This window comes from Manacus candei, unplaced genomic scaffold (assembly GCF_025592945.1).
Source record: "Manacus candei isolate 608988 ecotype Guabito, Panama unplaced genomic scaffold, ASM2559294v1 h1tg000014l, whole genome shotgun sequence".
Lineage (NCBI taxonomy): Eukaryota > Metazoa > Chordata > Aves > Passeriformes > Pipridae > Manacus > Manacus candei.
In genome coordinates this window covers 27,073,375-27,091,533 of record NW_026138062.1, presented here as the reverse complement: position 1 = coordinate 27,091,533, position 18,159 = coordinate 27,073,375, and the positions used below count along the sequence as shown (strand labels likewise).

At 34.8% G+C, this 18,159-nt stretch overlaps 1 long non-coding RNA gene across 1 annotated transcript; it reads left to right on the top strand.

The window, feature by feature from the left end:
- Window positions 1-1,278: 1,278 nt before the first annotated feature.
- Window positions 1,279-9,333, top strand: LOC127467215 (uncharacterized). The gene is made up of 3 exons (XR_007903015.1): window positions 1,279-1,361; window positions 6,697-6,928; window positions 8,304-9,333. It is a non-coding gene; the product is annotated as an uncharacterized LOC127467215 (long non-coding RNA).
- Window positions 9,334-18,159: the final 8,826 nt, after the last annotated feature.

Genomic DNA, 18,159 nt, shown 5'->3' with positions numbered 1-18,159 from the left:
TCAAAAACATAATAACAAACAAAGCAAGACTGAGCAGTAATTAAGAGACAGCATAATTCTACAAGACAACTTGGTACCACAGACAATTGCTTTGAGTTTCATCAGTGTTAACCCAAAGTTAATTTTCCTTTTATAAAACATAGTTTTACATTTTTAAAGGACATATCTTTCTTAGACTGACTTTAAATTTAGAAGTCTTTAGACACAAAAATATCAAGTCAAGAAGCTTATCTCTCTAGAAAAAACACTTTACATCTCAAAACTCTCTGGACAAAATACTTTACATCTCAAAACAGTTTTTTCAGCCTGACAGTATATTAAATGGCTAGTTCCTGTGCTGATAGACTGAAACTCTGACTTAGTTTTCTCTAAATTGCAGTGGCATATTGATATGGTTACTATGATAGCACAAAGTCTTGAAAAACAACATCCTCGGTTCAGGTTTTGTAACGGTCCAATAAAGCTAACATGATCCCACATATAGAGGCAAAAAACTGGCATGATTTATTGAACATACAAGTGCTGTTTAGGGGTCTTGGGGACTTACATGCTAATGAGGAGGCAGGATTATTCCAAACAGGGGTTTCTACAATCAGCATTTGCAGTAACAGGGGTGACATAAGGGTGACATTACTTGGACAGTATTTAGATTTTGGGGAAAAAGGTTTGATATTTCCAGTAAGCAGGGTTACATTAGAGAAGAGTGATAAACTTTTACCCAAAAGAAGGATTTAGACAGGGAGGGAGAAAACAAGGGGATATCTGATAGCATCATGCAAAGTCTCTCTGCATCCTGCTGGGGGAGATCAGGACAATGGATCTTGTCCGATCTTTCAGATGGTGTTTTTTTCCTCAGCCTCTACGGCCCAAGGTTTCCTGTTTAATCCTAGCAGTTCCTTTTCTGTTGGCATCTGAGTTTCAGACTGCAACAATGTTTAGTGGAAGGCTTCATAAGTTTTATACTTTCATAGCTATGCAATGATGCATACGTTTTATGTACTAGAACTCCAGTCAGCAGCTTCTACCAATTGCTCACAACCTGCCCCTAGTCCCCCACCCTTCGCTTCACCTCTCGTCTGCTTCCAGGACCAAAATACTTCTCCTGTAGTGCTATATTTTTTTTTCCCCAGTTTTATGCGTTTCTCTGTTAGAAATGGATAAAAAAATGCTAAGGAGTAGTGGAAGCGTTTCATTTCCAACCTGGATAAAGTTAAGAAACAAATATATGCTTTATCAAGTCTGTTGCCTTGAGATTTCAACACTGTTTCCATGTTCAAAAGCTTATGGTAATAATCAGTTACGGATGCAAGCTTATCTGAGACCAGAAATAACTTTGATGTTCACCCTGGAATAATCTCAAGGTGAGTACACTCTAGTACTCTGGCAATTAGACACATGAAGCTCTTCTGAGTAATGCTAGCTTAAAGTATTTAAGCTCTTCATCACTAGAAGAATGAACTAGAGTTCTTACCTTACTGTACATTGCTGTAAATATTGAAAATATTGAAAATAATAATAATAAAGATATGTAGCAAAATGCTATAATTATTTCCAATTTCTGAGCTGAACTTCATGTTGCCAACCTGATAATGTGATTCCAGACAAAGACAAAACCCTCCTTTTCTTCACCAGTGGCAGCACATTAAACATATCTCTTTAGTATTAAGGATTAAAAGTCAAATGTTTTAAATTTATCTTGTACAAATATTTTAAAACATAGAGATAACTATTTCAGGGTTAAATTCTGATTTTTTTAAGGAATATTTATAACATACACAAAGGTGTGTATGTATGCATGCATGTAGGATAAATATTAAAGCTGTGATCATGAATAGTAATCAAAAACAGCTTGACAGTACATACAGAATCACAGAATCATTAAAATTGGAAAAGACCTCCAAGATCGTTGAGTCCAACCTTTGACAAATCATCATCTTGTCAACTAGACCATAGCACGAAGTGCCACATCCAGTTATTCCTTGAACACCTTCAGGGATGATGACTCCACCACCTCCCTGGGTAATCCACTCCAGTGCTTTACAACCCTTTCCATGAAGAAATTCTTCATAATGTCCTACCTGAACCTTCCCTGGTGCAGCTTGAGGCTATGTCCTCTCATCCTGATGCTTGTTGCCTGGGAGAAGCATCTGATTCCCACCTGGCTACAACCTCCTTTCAGGTAGTTGTAGAGAGAGATAAGGTCTCTCCTGAGCCTACTTTAGTCCAGACTAAACAACCTCATATGACTTACTTTCTAGACTCTTCACCAGCTTTGTTGCTCTTCTCTGGACAAAAAAAAAAAAAACAAACAAGCAAAAAAAAAAAAAAAAAAACAAAACAGGAAAAAAATACAAAAGAATATAAATTAAAAGAATAGACATAAATTTACATTTGTTTTACTGCTTTTTCTTTTATTTTTTCCACTAATTCTGATGACAAAATTGCAGTACACATGTAAGATATTTTATTTAGATCACAGACTTTCTGTAGTTTCTTTTGGATCGATATATATGTAGATGTCAATTAAGTATCACTTAATTAGACCATACCACATATAGATATGCACATTCATACTGACCATAGAAAAAGATTCACAGCATTCCCTAGACTATCCGCCAAAAAACAATAAAACTCTGAATCTTATTTAGTTAGTTGACTAGGGCCTAAATTTCTCTATGACTTTCCAAAGTAGTAACTGAGATTGGAAACACAGAAATGAGGGAGAAGTAGGCTGTGAGAGAAATGGCCAGATTGGAATAGCCGGGGTATGATTTAGATTTGTAGGTACACCAGCAATTGCCAGTTCCTCTTCCTCCATGTCTAGAGGAAGGTGTCCCAGCCCATGGCAGAGGGTGTTGGATCTTCAGGAGTCACTTCCAAACTAAATCATTTTATGATTCTATGACAGTTGTCACATTTCTTGCTATCCAAATCTCTTGAATTCCCAGTAAGTTAAATTAATTTTCCCCAATGACAAGTGTGTTTTAGTTAAAACAGTGATTAGTAATTGACTTCTCTGTCTTTATGTTGACCCAGAAGCTTTCTAATCCTGTTTACTCCACTCGTTATGCTGAGGAGTGACCACCTGATTGTTTAGCTATTAGCCAAGGCTAACTTAAAGCACTAGATAAATTGTTTCTGCTACATAGATAGAGAAAGAAAGGTGGAAAAATCTTGTCTGAGCATAGATGGGAATCTGGAAAATTGAATGGAATGCCACAACTGTAGCACTGGTTTATGAGACACGTTATGTTTATTGAGTATCATCTTGAGTTTGAATGAACTGGGCTATTATGCTTATCTGATCATCTTTAGCTGTTGAGCTGTTTGAGCAAGAGACAAGATTTTACAGGCAGGAGAATTTCCTTATTAATAGCAAGTCAGGAAAGTAATGACTTTAATGATTAATACAAGCATCATTGTTATGCAGATCCACCATTTATCTCCAATAATAGGTGTGGGAGATAAGTAGGGCATTGTCTCATGCATGACCATTTGCAATGCAAGGAACTGAAGAAGGATCTGTTCATGGGATCATTAGGGCTGTATACCTCACCTTCCTGCAGTGTACCCATTAAATGAGAGAAATTAGTAGCACAGTTTTTTGGGAACAAAACTGTGTCACAGAAGTTTCAGACTGGACATGAGGAAGCGTTTCTTTGCCAAGAGGCTGGACAAATGTTGGAATAGGCTTCCTAGAGAGGCATTTGATGTCCCAGGCCTGTCATTGTTTGAGAGGTATTTGGACAATGCCCTTAAAAAGCAGGCTTTAGTTTTTAGTCAACCCTGAAATGGTCAGGTGGTTGGACTAGATGACTGTTGTCGATCCCTTCCAAATGAAAATATTCTATTCTATTCTAGAGTAATCTTTGTTCACTGCTGTTTAGCTCCAAAAAAGATAAATCATAGTATCATGTCTCATATTTTTGTATGAACAGAACATTAAATATTATCAATATTTATATATGTCTACATCTATATATCAATGTGCAAACAGATAGATGGATGAACAGCATTAATCCAATGTATTCAGTAAGTACGTGACTTGCTTTAGTTTATAATTAAATGGTACAAAAATAGAAGTACCATTTGTTCTCTTGATGACGATCTGTTTCTCATTGTTTAACGTGGCTGTGGTTATTTATCTTATCATCCTTCACAAATGTCATATGAAAGGCAATTACTGTCCTAAGGCAATTGCACAATGGTCATTGGAAAGAAGACTTTGGTTGAATCAGTCCTTTATATTTATGTTACTGTTATAGCATAAGTTCATAGCTTCCTTGGTCACTTTCTGATGATTGATTTTCTTTGTTCTTTATCCTTACTCTCTATTTTTCTGTCTCTTTGATATGAATTTAACTTCTGTCATTAAAATAAAATAAACAAGATGATGTTTGTTTACTTTTAATCTCTAGAATCAGAGAAAACACAGCTAGGCTTTTCTAAATCTTTAAAATAAGAAAGTGAAATACATGGACATGATTTTCTTAGTTTTAGTAGTTCTAGTCTTTCCAAAAGGACTCAGAACATGCATTTTATGACATTTTTTTGTCCTCCTGCTGTTCTGAATGTTCTTGATTGTGATTGTAGCTTTTTGTCCACAAAGCCAGTTGAAGATACAGTTTGGAATTAAGCTTCTGATGGCTGTTGGAGGGTTATTTGTAACTTTTTTGAAAATGTCTCGAAACCCCTGATGATACACGTGGTACTATGATGACACCAAGTCAGTATTTTGGTCTTCATTTTCCACATAACATTGTCTGAAATGCAGGTGTATTTTATTGTTTGGGGAGAGAGGGGAACAAAGTTTATTTTAGCATGACATTGTCCCTTTTCTATTCTAGTGTTAAGTGTGCTCATTTCAGTTATATATAGAAAAATGACTAGTGACATTCGTGAAGGTTCTGGAAGATCCACATGAGTAGACATACACACATACACACAGTTTTTCTGCCCCTGTACTGACACATCCATGATATTCTATTCACAATAGGTGTAGATTTCATCAAGAAAACTCATGTAATGAGGATACACAGAAAAATATACATGATTCTTAAAAAATACCAAATTGATAGTAGTTACATTTATGGAAGTTTTGGTTACATCTAAAATACCTAACTGCAGTTCAGATTCAGAGACTTCGAATTCTTAAACTTTCAAACAATATTATTTTTGAAAATTAAAACTTTAAATAATTAAAATTTATGTATTACAGGAATACCTATTGAACAATATTACAAAACAATGGAAGATTATCCAAAATCTAGGAGGCAGTTTCTGTATTCAAGTGTACTCTCAAGGACAGCAACATTTTCTAAATTCTGCTAAAAGTACCGATATCAATGAAATAACAGATGTCTGGAAAAATGATGAAAATTCAGCCTCAGGAGTCAGTATAACATATATGAAGGAAGTATTGTCTTTTTTTTAAGTTAAGGATATCCTGGCAAACATGAAAGTATTTCAAATTGATATGCAGCATGATACAGTTATTTGTTTGGAAGATGTCGAGGCTTCTATTGATGCAGCTGACAGAAATTTAGGGTCATATTGGGGAATTGTTCAATTGCTTGCAGTTTGACATGTTGCAATTATGCATGTATTTTACCTGTTTATTCCTGTTGTTCCTATTCTTTTTAGTTCATGCAAAATGAAAACTAACACTTAGTCAGATATAAATCCCACAGGAGTAATCCAGATGCTTTTCCTCCAATAACACCACTCATATCCATGAGAATGCAAAAAGATAAACCTTTCACCAAAAATAAAATTTAAAAAAAAAAAAAAAGACTGCTGAGAAGATCTGTAGCACCTTGGACAGGCAAACTACCTGTTTGCCCTGATGTGACACCATTAAAAATATAAAAGACTGACACAGTTTCCATTGTGTGGAACCATTACATATATCTCTGCAGTTTCATAAATAATTTAAAAATTGAAATATTTATGGTTAGATTACAAAAATAATAATAAAAAACAAACCAAACAAACAAACAAAACCCCCCACAGTTCTTGAAAATGCTATTGCATTTATGGATACAACAAACCAAGTATTAAAACAATGGTATATACCAAATAAAAAGAGTTCTGGTTATACTGTACTGTACATGATGTTCGTTATTGACTGAGGATATAAATTCAGCTTTTACCTTTGGGTTTTAAATACCATCAAAATGAAAACCCTTGTCTCTTACTCACAAATCTTTAAACAGAAATTCCTTTGATTAATATATCAATAGAACTATGAGTGCTGAAAACACAGAATTGCAGATATCAAGAGATTCTAATGTGAGCATTAACCAATTCATCTACATGAATTTCACTGATATTCGATCCTTTGAGTCCACTGATCAAATACAGTTAAAAATCTCCTTATTATTTGATTTACTCAAAGGGGTACCTGGTTCTAGGTCTTTCCCATTCTTACGTGTAAAATTGATGTGCTTCTGTATATGAAGGGACAGGGAGCCAAAACTTGATGTGCCATAAATGCTCACTTAAGATATTGCATGGTGTGCACAGTTATAAAGGTAAATACTAATTCAGGAATAGCTCAGGTAATCTGATGTTATTCTTGCTCTACCCACTTAGATAAGGTAGTGGTTAATCCTGGTTTGGATGTTGTTTTCACGTTGTTAAAAACAGAGAGGTTACATAAATATATTGTTGACTTCACCATTTCTTTACATTCAGATCCAAAAAGACACAACAGGCATTTAAGTGCTTATATTCCTTATATAACCATGGAAGACATGTAGGAGCCTTGAGGCTTTCAAGGGGAGATTGTATCTGCCTAATTGAGCGAGACTCTTGGAGACTTCAGAATCACTTACTGATCCCCACTGACCATATAATGAAGAAGTACTCTACCTGAGGCACCTAATAAAAAACCTGGACACAGCTTCATGCCTGAACAGGAATTTCAGTAAGTACTTCCACCAGTGCAGAGTACCAAAATATCAAATTCCTATCTAAAGCATGTCACTTAAGCTACCAACAGCCCACGCATTTTATTGAATGTCTTACTGTTCAGAGTACTTGCATAGAAAGTGGGAGATCTAGATTTTAGGCCCTTTTCAGCATATGGGTGAGACACAGCAATGTTTCCACACCACAAGAAAATGAGTCTTGTTTTAGATTCCTTTTTGGGATTAGACTGCTTAATAAGTTATGTCTTTCATTGATGTCCAGGTCATGAGAACACAATGGCATATTAAACTGACTTAATTAAGTATATGCTTACATACTTCGTGTCCCAATTTATTACATGTGATGTTTCAACTCATTTTCTTTGTCCCTTATATGCTCAGTCCAGTAACTCTTTTGATTCAGGTACATATACATTCCAAGAGCTGAAGTTGCTTCTAATCCTCACAAAAAATATGTACTACTTACTTGGTAGAAACTGGGAAAGTGCAACAAGGAAAGGAGCATTTTGTTCAATCCATTGCAACTATGCCCTTTTTTTAAATTAATGTTAATTTTCACTCTCGGATATAAGAAGCAAAATTAGGAGGAAATCTGGTCTCAACCACTGTGACTCTTCCTATGTTTTTAAATAAAGGATAGTTTTTCTGGAACTATTTAAGTCCTTGAGGTAAGAAGGTTTATTATATGCAAGATTGCAAATAATCAAAAGAAACAAAGCATTTATATTGTAATTTCTTTCTAGTTACCCTTAAGTATGACAAATATTCAGGCTATCCTTTTCTGCCTATTTCCACTGAGGCATTATTGCTGTTGTTTTCATCTTTTTCACGCACAAAAAATTCATATTCAATTTAAATCTCTATTTAATGTATTCATTCTCTTTATTCTACAAATCCTTATTTTCATAAACCCACCGACAGAAGTACAATTCTTTTGAGAATTTTCTTCTCCTTTTTCATAAAAGAACAGAAGAGAATCCACTTGGATATCACTGATTTCAAGGGATCATGTATAAGTCCATACGACAAGAAATTTGTAGGAAATGTATCTCTTTAACTTATATTTCTCATATCCACATAGGCAGTGGTAACCATTTAAAAATCAAGTGTTCGGAAAAATAAACGTATTTCTTTCAAGGTTCTGTAAGTAACTGCTGGAAAATACCGTTATTCTGGTACAGGCATCTGGATGGAAACAAAATAAATGTACTTATGCAAATTCTGATTACTAGAGTAAAATCATTCCATAGCATTTGCTTTCCTATACTGACTCATTTCAAAATCTATAGGAAGTAAGTCCCTTCACTCATAGGGATTCCCCTTTATTCTGACTGCGCTGATTTTTTTTTTCCATCCCTTTTACTCTGCTAGGAGGAGAAGGTAAGGACATCATGTTTAGGCCCAGAATTTTGAGCTAAAGAGATCTGAAAGAAGTCTATGTCCCTGTTATTCATCCTTCTACAAAAGTAAGACAACATTGTACTAAAGAAGAAAAGAGTACTTATGGGTTATTTATTCCAAAACAACCTCATATCTCATGATAGACATAACTGTGTGTTTATATTTTACCATTTTATAAGGCATAGTACTGAAGAATTTTCAGCAGAAGAGGAGAAAATATAACTGATAAGGTAGTCCAGTTCATTGGGCTGAAAGTTTCGCTTCCACTTTCACTGGAAGGGGAGATTTTGAAATGACGGGACCGATTAACTTAAAGAAGACAAAACAAACAAAAAAAATACTAGAATAAAAACCCCTGAAAGAAAACCTATTATCCCTCAGACTCTGCCACTGTACCCACGTATATTCTAGACCTCTTATTTTTGACTTCCAAATTTTACCAATCATTTGTTTTTTTGTATAACATTTCTCAGCTGAGAATAAAGAAGACTAGAAAGATGGGACTGTTGATAGTATTAATCTAAATGCAATTTCCTGATTTTCTGACCCCTAGTAACATGCCTAAAAAACTGAATGTGAATGAATATGAAAATGTATACTAGAATGTATTCATACAACATAAAAGATTAGTCAGATTCAATAAATTAAGTTTGTTCTCTGTCTCCAACTCTTCCTCTCACCCTCAGCTGAACTAGTATGTTTCAACTAGATATTAGTGTACAAAACTTTTACAAATGACAAATGGCCTTCCGCTCATCAAATGTGAAGTTTATGAAGCTTTGCAAGTAGGAAAAAAAAATCAGGAAGTCTAGCAGAGTTTTTGAGCCATTTCAAACTTCAGTGAACTATCATTCTCAATGACTTTAAACTGCCTTTTCTATTTTCCCAGGAGAATAGTGACCAGTGGAGTTTTAAACAGTTGCAAAACAAAAATTACACCAGAGGTTTATATTTTTTTCAAAACCATATAATTTATGATATTATGAGGAAAAATATATTGTAAGTTCTGTGTATCTAATCTATTTACTTTCACTGCAGGGTAGACAATGTTTCCTGCAGATGTTAAAACTCATCCTGCCATAAGTTTTAAGAAAAATTATTATCTTATTTTGTAGTTGTTCTTATTCTAAGGAAGTCTATACAATAGAAAGAATCAGCTAATTCTTACTGTAGTCTGACTCAGACTTAAGGCAAAACCTCTTCTGTTGTCCAGAGTCACCTGATATATAGAGAGATTTGACTGTTCTGAATTGCACATGTACAAGTACACGTGTTCACCCAGAGTTCATGGTAAGAGCAATTGAAGGGCAGCTTAGGGCAGAGCAAGGAGAGGAAAGGTAGCAAAGAGAAGGGAGAGGAAAATGGAGTGGGTGGGGGAAGAGGTAGGGGACCTTCTTGAAGTATCTGTTCAACATGTTATTACGATAATGGTATTTCTCTATTTTTTTTCTTCTTTCTTCTCATCAAGTACTGGACACATTTGAGAAACTGATGCAGTTAAAACCCTTCAGTGATGACAGAATCAAGGAATATCCTGTTTTACAGCTTTCATTATGTCATCAAACTTAAAAATAAAAAGATTTATGCTAGGAAAATTATATATTCTTTGCTTATGAGAAGATTTCTAAAAGGATAAAAAAATCTAATAATTATCTACAATATATATAATGCTTAAGAATCAGTTGACTGAAAAACAGAAGGAAATAAATGCTGTCCTTTTCTGAAACCACTATTCATATTGTGCATTAAAATATACTAAGTATATTTATATATCATGTATTCTGAGGGAAAGAAATCTTTCTTTCATATACGAGTCCTTCAGCATAATGACAGACGTACACAAGTGAGATAACATCAATGTCTAAGGTCCATTGTATCAGTGAGTTTTGTCCTCTGGAGATTCACATTCAAACATAGCCTCAGGTCACACACATGATGAATTTGATGGTTTCATTCTGACTCACAGTAAATATGGTAGTTTAACTAAATACAATTCACAAGTTTGCCAGAAGAAAGATTATCAAATGAGATTGAGATAGATTGTTTAAACTGTAAAATAAACTTTAAAGTATTACTTCAGGCACCTCATACCAGAACTTCAGTTTTTATCAGTTGCTACACAAGCCCTAATAATTCAATGTAAAATTAGATATAAAGGATCCTTGCATGAGATAAAGACAATAGTATTATTAATATTTTAGTTTGCTTCAATATTGGTGTAAAATATAGGTGTCATGGATTAACCCCATCCCCACTTAGTCCCACGCTACCACTCATTAACTCTCTTCCAGTGGGATAGGGGAGAGAATCAGAAGAGTAAAAGCTAGAAAAGTTGTGATTTTAGATAAAATCAGTTTAATAGATAAAGCAAAAGCCATATGGATGAGCAAAGCAAAACAAGGAATTCATTCACGACTTCCCATTGGCAGGCAGGTGTTCAGCTGTCTCCAGGAATGCAGGGCTCCATCATGTGTGACGGTGACTTGGGAAGACGGAGACCATCACACTGAACAAAGGCCCCCTGCTGAGCATGGTGCCATAAGTTATAGAATACCCCTTTGGTCAGGTGGGATCAGTTGTCCTCTCCTTGTGCACCCCCCGCCCCCTCGCTGGTGGGGTGGGGTGAGAAGCAGAAAAGCCCTTGAAACTGTGTAAGTGCTGCTCAGCAATAATTAAAACATCCCTATGTTATCAACAGTGCTTTGAGAACGAATCTGAAACACAGCCCCACACCAGATATTACGAAGATTAACCCTGTCCCAGTCAAAACCAGAACAAATTGCTCTGTTTCTCATCAATATGAAAGAAGGTTAGTAATTTTTAAGAGTTGCTGTTTTTCCTTTTTTGTTACTTTCCTTGATGATGACTGCATCTAGTTAGCATAATTCTTCAGACTTACAATAGGAGTATTTTACTAGTGTCAGTTATGGTAACTTATAGTCTTTAATATCAGATGACTCTATATTAATTTTTATCAAAAATACCTTTCAACAGCTAGGAAGAGAGTGACTATAAAAACAAAGGTAAGAAAGAATTATCAAAGAAAGTTTGTCTCTGAACAATCGCTACCAATTAAAAATTACCCTATCTGCTCAGCACAATCTGTCTTAGTTTGTCACTTGATCAATAGCATCAAGACACTATTATGGTAAAATATCATGCAGACTGAGAGACAGACAATAACTTCAGGATTTTATTAATTGTAATTTAGTTTGAACATTGGCTTTATAAAGAAAGGGTAAAGGTGAAGATTATGTTTTATAAATTGTCTGAATCAGAAATGAGTGACTTAAATATAAATATATCTTTTAATTTAATTAATATAGGTATACAAAATGACATACAGTTGAATAATGCACTGTCAATCGTGAATTTTTTAAACTATTTATATACCGACTTTGTTCCTTCTTAGACTAAAATGGCATTAAAAGCTGCTTAACAAGGTCTATGTGCAATCAATAGACATTTCTGGTAGTGGAATAAAACAGAAACAGAATCTGTGAAATTTGATTCTACTGAAAGTTATTCATTATTTAAATCCAGATAAAGAATAACAGTTTTTTTAATCCAATCATTGTTTGAAGGTAAATATTTTTGTGCTTTCCTTACTGGAGTTGAAGAATTCTATTATGTGTAGTTAATTGACTGACCTTTGAAGAACTTTTAAATATCAATTTCAATAAATCATTTACATTAGTGATGCTGTAAGGTCCACTTGTTTTTTTCTTATTTTCCTAGTTTTATAAGTAGTTAAATAGTAAAAGTAGATTTTAGAAGTAGCAGCCCTTATTCCTCACCCTTTAGCACCCTTTAGTTTACACATTCCTCAACCCTCTCACCCCATTCCATACTCCCCATATCAATTCTACTCCTGAATTCAGTAGAAAATGTTTAGTCTTTTGTCAAGGTAGGCCTATGCTGTTTAGAGAACACTCATATCTTGGCCTAAACAACAGAACACAGTCAAGAACTGGGTGACTGTGTACCCTTTGTACTCGGAAGATGGTGAAGGTGCTGAAGAGGTGGTCCTGAAAAGCCCCCAGACCCAATTCCCAGAGGGTGGGCCAGGGGGTGGACCAGGGCAAAAGCTATGGGATGGACAAAACTTTGAATTAGTCAGGCAGTATTATAAATTGTAACACCTAAACACGGCCTGCGTCTATACCTAGGCACAAATTAAACCCTTTCTTTATCTCATCCTCAGTTAACTGCTTTGGAGGTTTTTTTCCTTCAGCATCATAAGCCATCATTAGAATTTATGTTTACTTTATCTTTGTTATTTAACAATATACGTTGATATACTATGTCACCTCTGCTATGTAAGAACAGAGTTGAAAATCTTTCTGGGTACTTTCTGACATCTGTCAAAGTTTTATTTTTTTCTCTTTTTCTAAGTTCTTTTTCCCCCACCTTCTGTTGTGGTTTAGGAATAGTACTCTCTGATTCACTGCCCCCCCTGAGACTCTTCCAAGCCAAACGCTGCTCACTTGTTCCCCCTCACTTCCCTTCCCCTTCCCACTCTGGGGATGGAGTTGAGAATTGGAGGCACAAAAGGTGAAATTATGGATTGAGATAAGAACAATTTGCTGGAAACACCAACGAGATAAGAAGATGACAGTAACCATAACAATATTAATAACAAAAGAGACAAAGAAACAATTAACAGGGAAAGCCCACAACAACTACCAACCAGCTCATGCCAACTACATTGTCCCACTGGAAGGAGCGCTCTTCTTCAAAGTGAGCAAAAGTCCCTTTCCCCCACCCCTGACAATGTGAGAAGGTATCAGACAACATTAGGGTCCTGACCATGCCCACAGGGCTCCAGGCTCCACCCCCTCACAGCTACTGCAAAAATTAACCCTGTCCTTGGCCAAAAGCAGGACACCTTCTCATGCTGTTTTTCTTTCTCTAGAAGTAAAACTGTTCACAACTCTTTCTGCACAAAATATTCCCTGGATTTGAAAGTCACTTGAATTACTGGAGATTCAGGAGGTGAAAAAATTAAGTTTAAACTTAGAAATTAAATATTTCTTAGTGCCAGGATTAAAGGAAGTATAACAATGACTTGATAAATATATACATGTATTTGTGAATATGTAAACATTCTGTTCCTAAAAAAACCCCCAAACCCAAACAAACTCCAAAAGATTGTTAGGATTACAAACTCTAGGAGTCAAAACTGAGCAGATATCTGTCCAGGTGATTTTCCTGTACGTGAGCATCATGGAAAAGTAATTCTTATCACTCCATGAGCTAATTTTCCACTCCAGGATTTTTGCTTCCAAAGCTACCTTAGTAGGCATATAATCTATTATGTACTCATGGTAATATTTGTCATTATTTTTATGGATCCAAGATATTATACTATATATGAAAATAAACATATGAAGTAAATAAGTCAATAATCAGATAAGTCTGTCACATAACTTGATCAGTAACATGATCATCCCTATTTAAAATCTAGCCAATGTCTTAAACTTGTACAAAACCATTCTGAGATAATAGATGTTCTGCAGTCATAAACATTTAGAAAGCTGAAATGTGTAATGTCTCAGATTATCAATAAAGGAAGCATTGTATTATAGTAAACCAAATCTAATTGTTCTATCCATTGAAATTAATCCTTTAATGAAGGAATTTGTTAAATACAAATTTGTTTGTTTTTAACAGATGTAAAGCACTCAGTTCTTCTTTCTAAGCTAGTCTATCAAATTTAGAAATTCCAAAACCTTTGCTTGTTCTCAACCACTTGATCATTCTAGCACATAATTTGCAGAAACAGCGGAATCAAAAAAACCATAACCACACAACTTAGAATTAAATAAGGCAATTTATTTTTCTCTCTAGGTTTTGCACTGCCATCTTAGCCATTGTAATACTTCCCATGGAAGATCTCTTTCTGGCATGTACAGTTTATGTCAAACATTACGTTGCAGTTACTTCTGAAGAGTTTGAGAAAGCTATGGAGAGGATTTAAATGAATTTTAACATTTGTGAATGATAAAAGTAGAAATGAGAATTTCCCATTATTGAACAACCAAGGTGCAAATCTAAAAGCATGATAAAAGAGTATTTCTTTGATAGCTTCCATAAATACATGGCTATTTTAGGATGATCTGTGTGGTGGTATAAAAATGTACAATTAATGGGGAAATCGTGGGTTTTGCAGATAAGTAGTTGTATTGTGTTGTGTTGGATGTATGTTCTGTTCTTTCATTGGTTAATACCATATATGGTTATGTTCTGCCCCTATTTTCTATGATTGGTTGTGATTTGCATGCTCCGCCCAAACCCCACCTTCTGTTCTAGTACCTTCCTTACTCACATTATTTAAGGCTGGAGCCATTTTGTGTTGTGCTTTTTTGTCCCCTTTCACTCCTCCCTTTAAGCCGTCCCGTTGCCCTGTTACTTTTCTAATAAAATCATCTCACCAGCTGCACCCAGAAAAGTTTGTGGAGGTCTTTATTTCAGCGTCGACCTCCGCAGATCTGATCTAAATTACTTACCTACATACACTGATAAAGTATCAACTTTATCTACTGCACTAATACCTAGAAATATATAGAAATATTTTCCAAAGGCAATAATGAATTCTAACACTAATCAATTAATATTACAATAAAAGCATCATCAAAATAACAGAGACAATTATTCTATTTCGACCATAATTGATAACTGGTATAAATTTTCTGTCAAAGTTTAATTTATTTTCATGCATCTCTCCTATAAAATTAAAAAAGAAAATACTGGGAGTTTGTCCATGCTTAATGTGAAGAATTAACACAGAGTGTCGAAGAGAAAAAGAAATCTGAAAATACTAAAAGGAACATCAGAGGAAATAAAGTCTTCTATCTTCAAGTTATTCCATGTTTAAAAAAAATAGATGCGCAAACACTGTTCAAAAGAGTTATTTACTGTACTGAATCTGTGTGTAAAGATGTGTGAAAAACAGTATTATGCTTTGAGAGCCAATACCTTTAACTGTTTGGATATTTTGTCTCAAAATTATTGAACCTTGCCCTAGCTCAGCTGGAGATTAGTTGTACTTTTAGAATGTTATACAAGACAAATGAATTGGCTGCTTCTTACATGTTCTGCAGCCTCAGTCACCTCTTTTCTTCCTGAAAAAAATGTTTCTTCTTGAAACATTTTTTTTTCTCAGTCTCTGTGAAAGTTCTTATTGTTTTTCATATAACACTCAATTTTTTTGTTTTATCTTATTTTATTTTTATGGTATTCTATTCTATTTTATTATTCTCTTCTTTTTTTGTTCATTACTCTACAGACATTCTAACCCTCCCTTCTGCTTAGTAGTTTATACATTGAAACTGTCTTTTTCATTCTCTTTATTACTTCTGGCATTTTCTTCCATATTCACACAATATGTTAGTTTCCTCATTTATTTCTTGCTCGAGATATATTATTAAACAATATATTTACTAAAGAAAGAGGATGCATATAACCCTCAGCCTAATATTAATTTGTTTTTGAACTTTTTACATTTCCCCTATGTCCTCTGTCTCTCTTTCTTTTTCATTCTGTTCAATCAATACTGTTCTTTTCTTATTTTTTCTCCAAAATATTTTCTACAATCTTCATAAACTTTTCTTACTAACCTTTCCTGACAGAGTTTTCATAATCAGACTGTAAAATATGCCTGGATGTGAATGAATACAGAAAACTGTGCACATAAAGTAAATGGCTAATGCACATGTAGGTAACTCTTTCAGTAAAACAATCACCAGTCTGTACATACAAAAAGCTAATAAGTGTTTAAAGCTGCATTTTATGCATCATCATTATTTTTCCTGTTTCTTCTGCACGCATTTTTTTGTGTCCTGGACACCTGCACCACTCTACAACTTTTGTTTTCTGTCTTCTAGTCTGTGAAAAAAACTTCGGTACTTAGGGTATGTGCAGATCTACAACAGATCAGATTAATTCTTCTATAATTTTTTAATAAAAAATATATAAGTTAGTATTTGTTGTATGAAATACTGAGACACTTGACATTACATAATTTCTAGAATGGAAACCTTCCTCTATTTTTGTATTTGAATATCCAAATATATTTACATATTTTGTATTAATGGTAAATAAACCAGTAAATAATGGTTTAAATTACAGTTAGAAGAATTATGTAGGACCTTAGAAAAGCAATACCAAAGCCACACAGAAATTCCACAGCTTTTAATAATAAAGAGTATTGAAAAGCTAGAACAGATTTCCTGGACAACCTGTGGAATTTTTGTCAATCCAAGTCTTCAAGAACCAGTTTGACAGCTATCTGTCAGGCATGACATAAGCATAAATAGTCCTGCCTTAGGGCAGAGGGATGGACTAGATGACCTCTTGAGATCCCTTATAGCCTGCTCATTCTGTAATTAAATTCCCAGAGGTCTGCTCCCACAACCCTGATATTCTCAGATTTTACTGAGTCCAATTAAAATCAGCAGCATAGGAGGAACTTCTTGAAGTCACAGGCTATTACTAAGAATGCTAATTAAATAAAATTCATGAGGCACAGGTTCTACAATAGTCTATGCAAGAGTACATCATATTTCTTTTGCTGAAGCTTAGGTACCTTATAATCAAACATTAATATTCATTTTACCAGAAGGAGAATAGACATGAAAGCATTTCTTTCAACTAATGGATATGACATTCACATGGGAGACAAAAATACTGAATCTGTGTTCCCTGATTTCTTTCTGAGTCAACTTTCTTGTTCCCTGTTGATTGGCAAATGGACATACATGGAGGTTTCATCTACAGGAGTGAAATAGAGGGTGTGAAGAAGCGTTTTAAGTATCTGCTTGTTTATATGATCAAATTGTTCAGAGTGGCCCTAGGACAGTATCTGAATGAGCAAGATAAAACTCTCTCAAAAAACTTCTATGTAAGGTCATAGTTTGGGACCAGTCCTAAAACTAAATTTGAACAATATATAGGTTGTAAGATCAAATCTTTCAACTGTTGTTTCAGCACTGAAAACTCACTTCCTCCATCAATTATATAGGGTTAATTTTAAAATTAAATTAAAGCTCAGTACAAAGTAAGACATAGACAGAAATTGCAGCCCAAAAGAGCTCACCCAGTGAATATTGCTTTCATATATGCTTAACCATAGAAGATGCCTCCATTATCAAAATATAAATTTCTTTGTATTTATGTTTATTCTTTTTTTTTGTTGAAACTGACCTATATGAACAGTGGGGTGCCCAAGTCCTATTTAAACTACAATAGGATCCAGAAACTGAAAAAATTTTTTGTCCACTATGGAGCTGGTGTAGCCATGCTCTGGGGTAGCACTCCAAGTCTTGTTGTGGGCTAAACGGAACCTATCAGACACAGGGAAACAAGAACTCTTTGTTCATCCGACAAATATTTAACAGTGTAATAGTAAACATTATCTAATTAATGTGGAAAAACCTCACTAACAATATGGTTATAGTTGCTATGTAAAACATCCTAGAGTCTCCCCTTTCCTACGATGCCATTCTCACCCAGCTAGCATTCCTCTGAATCCCTTTTCCTTAAGTATGGTTCGGAGTGCAAGGTTGCTACTGGTTAGCACCATCCCACGCTTTTTTGCTGGGAGTATAATGCTCATAGTGGAGGATTTTTCTGGTTATGCCAGCTTTTATCACACATTGTTCAACGAATTATGTTTTCCTTTATCAATCTGCTCCCTCCTTTTCTGTTACCCGCTAAAGTCTTACAGCTGCGCAACAGCCTCCACAGTCTTGGCTGACAGAAAGGGCTACTGTTCATTATGAAGTGACTGCCTAGGGGCATCAGATATCTGCCTTACGTGGTTTTT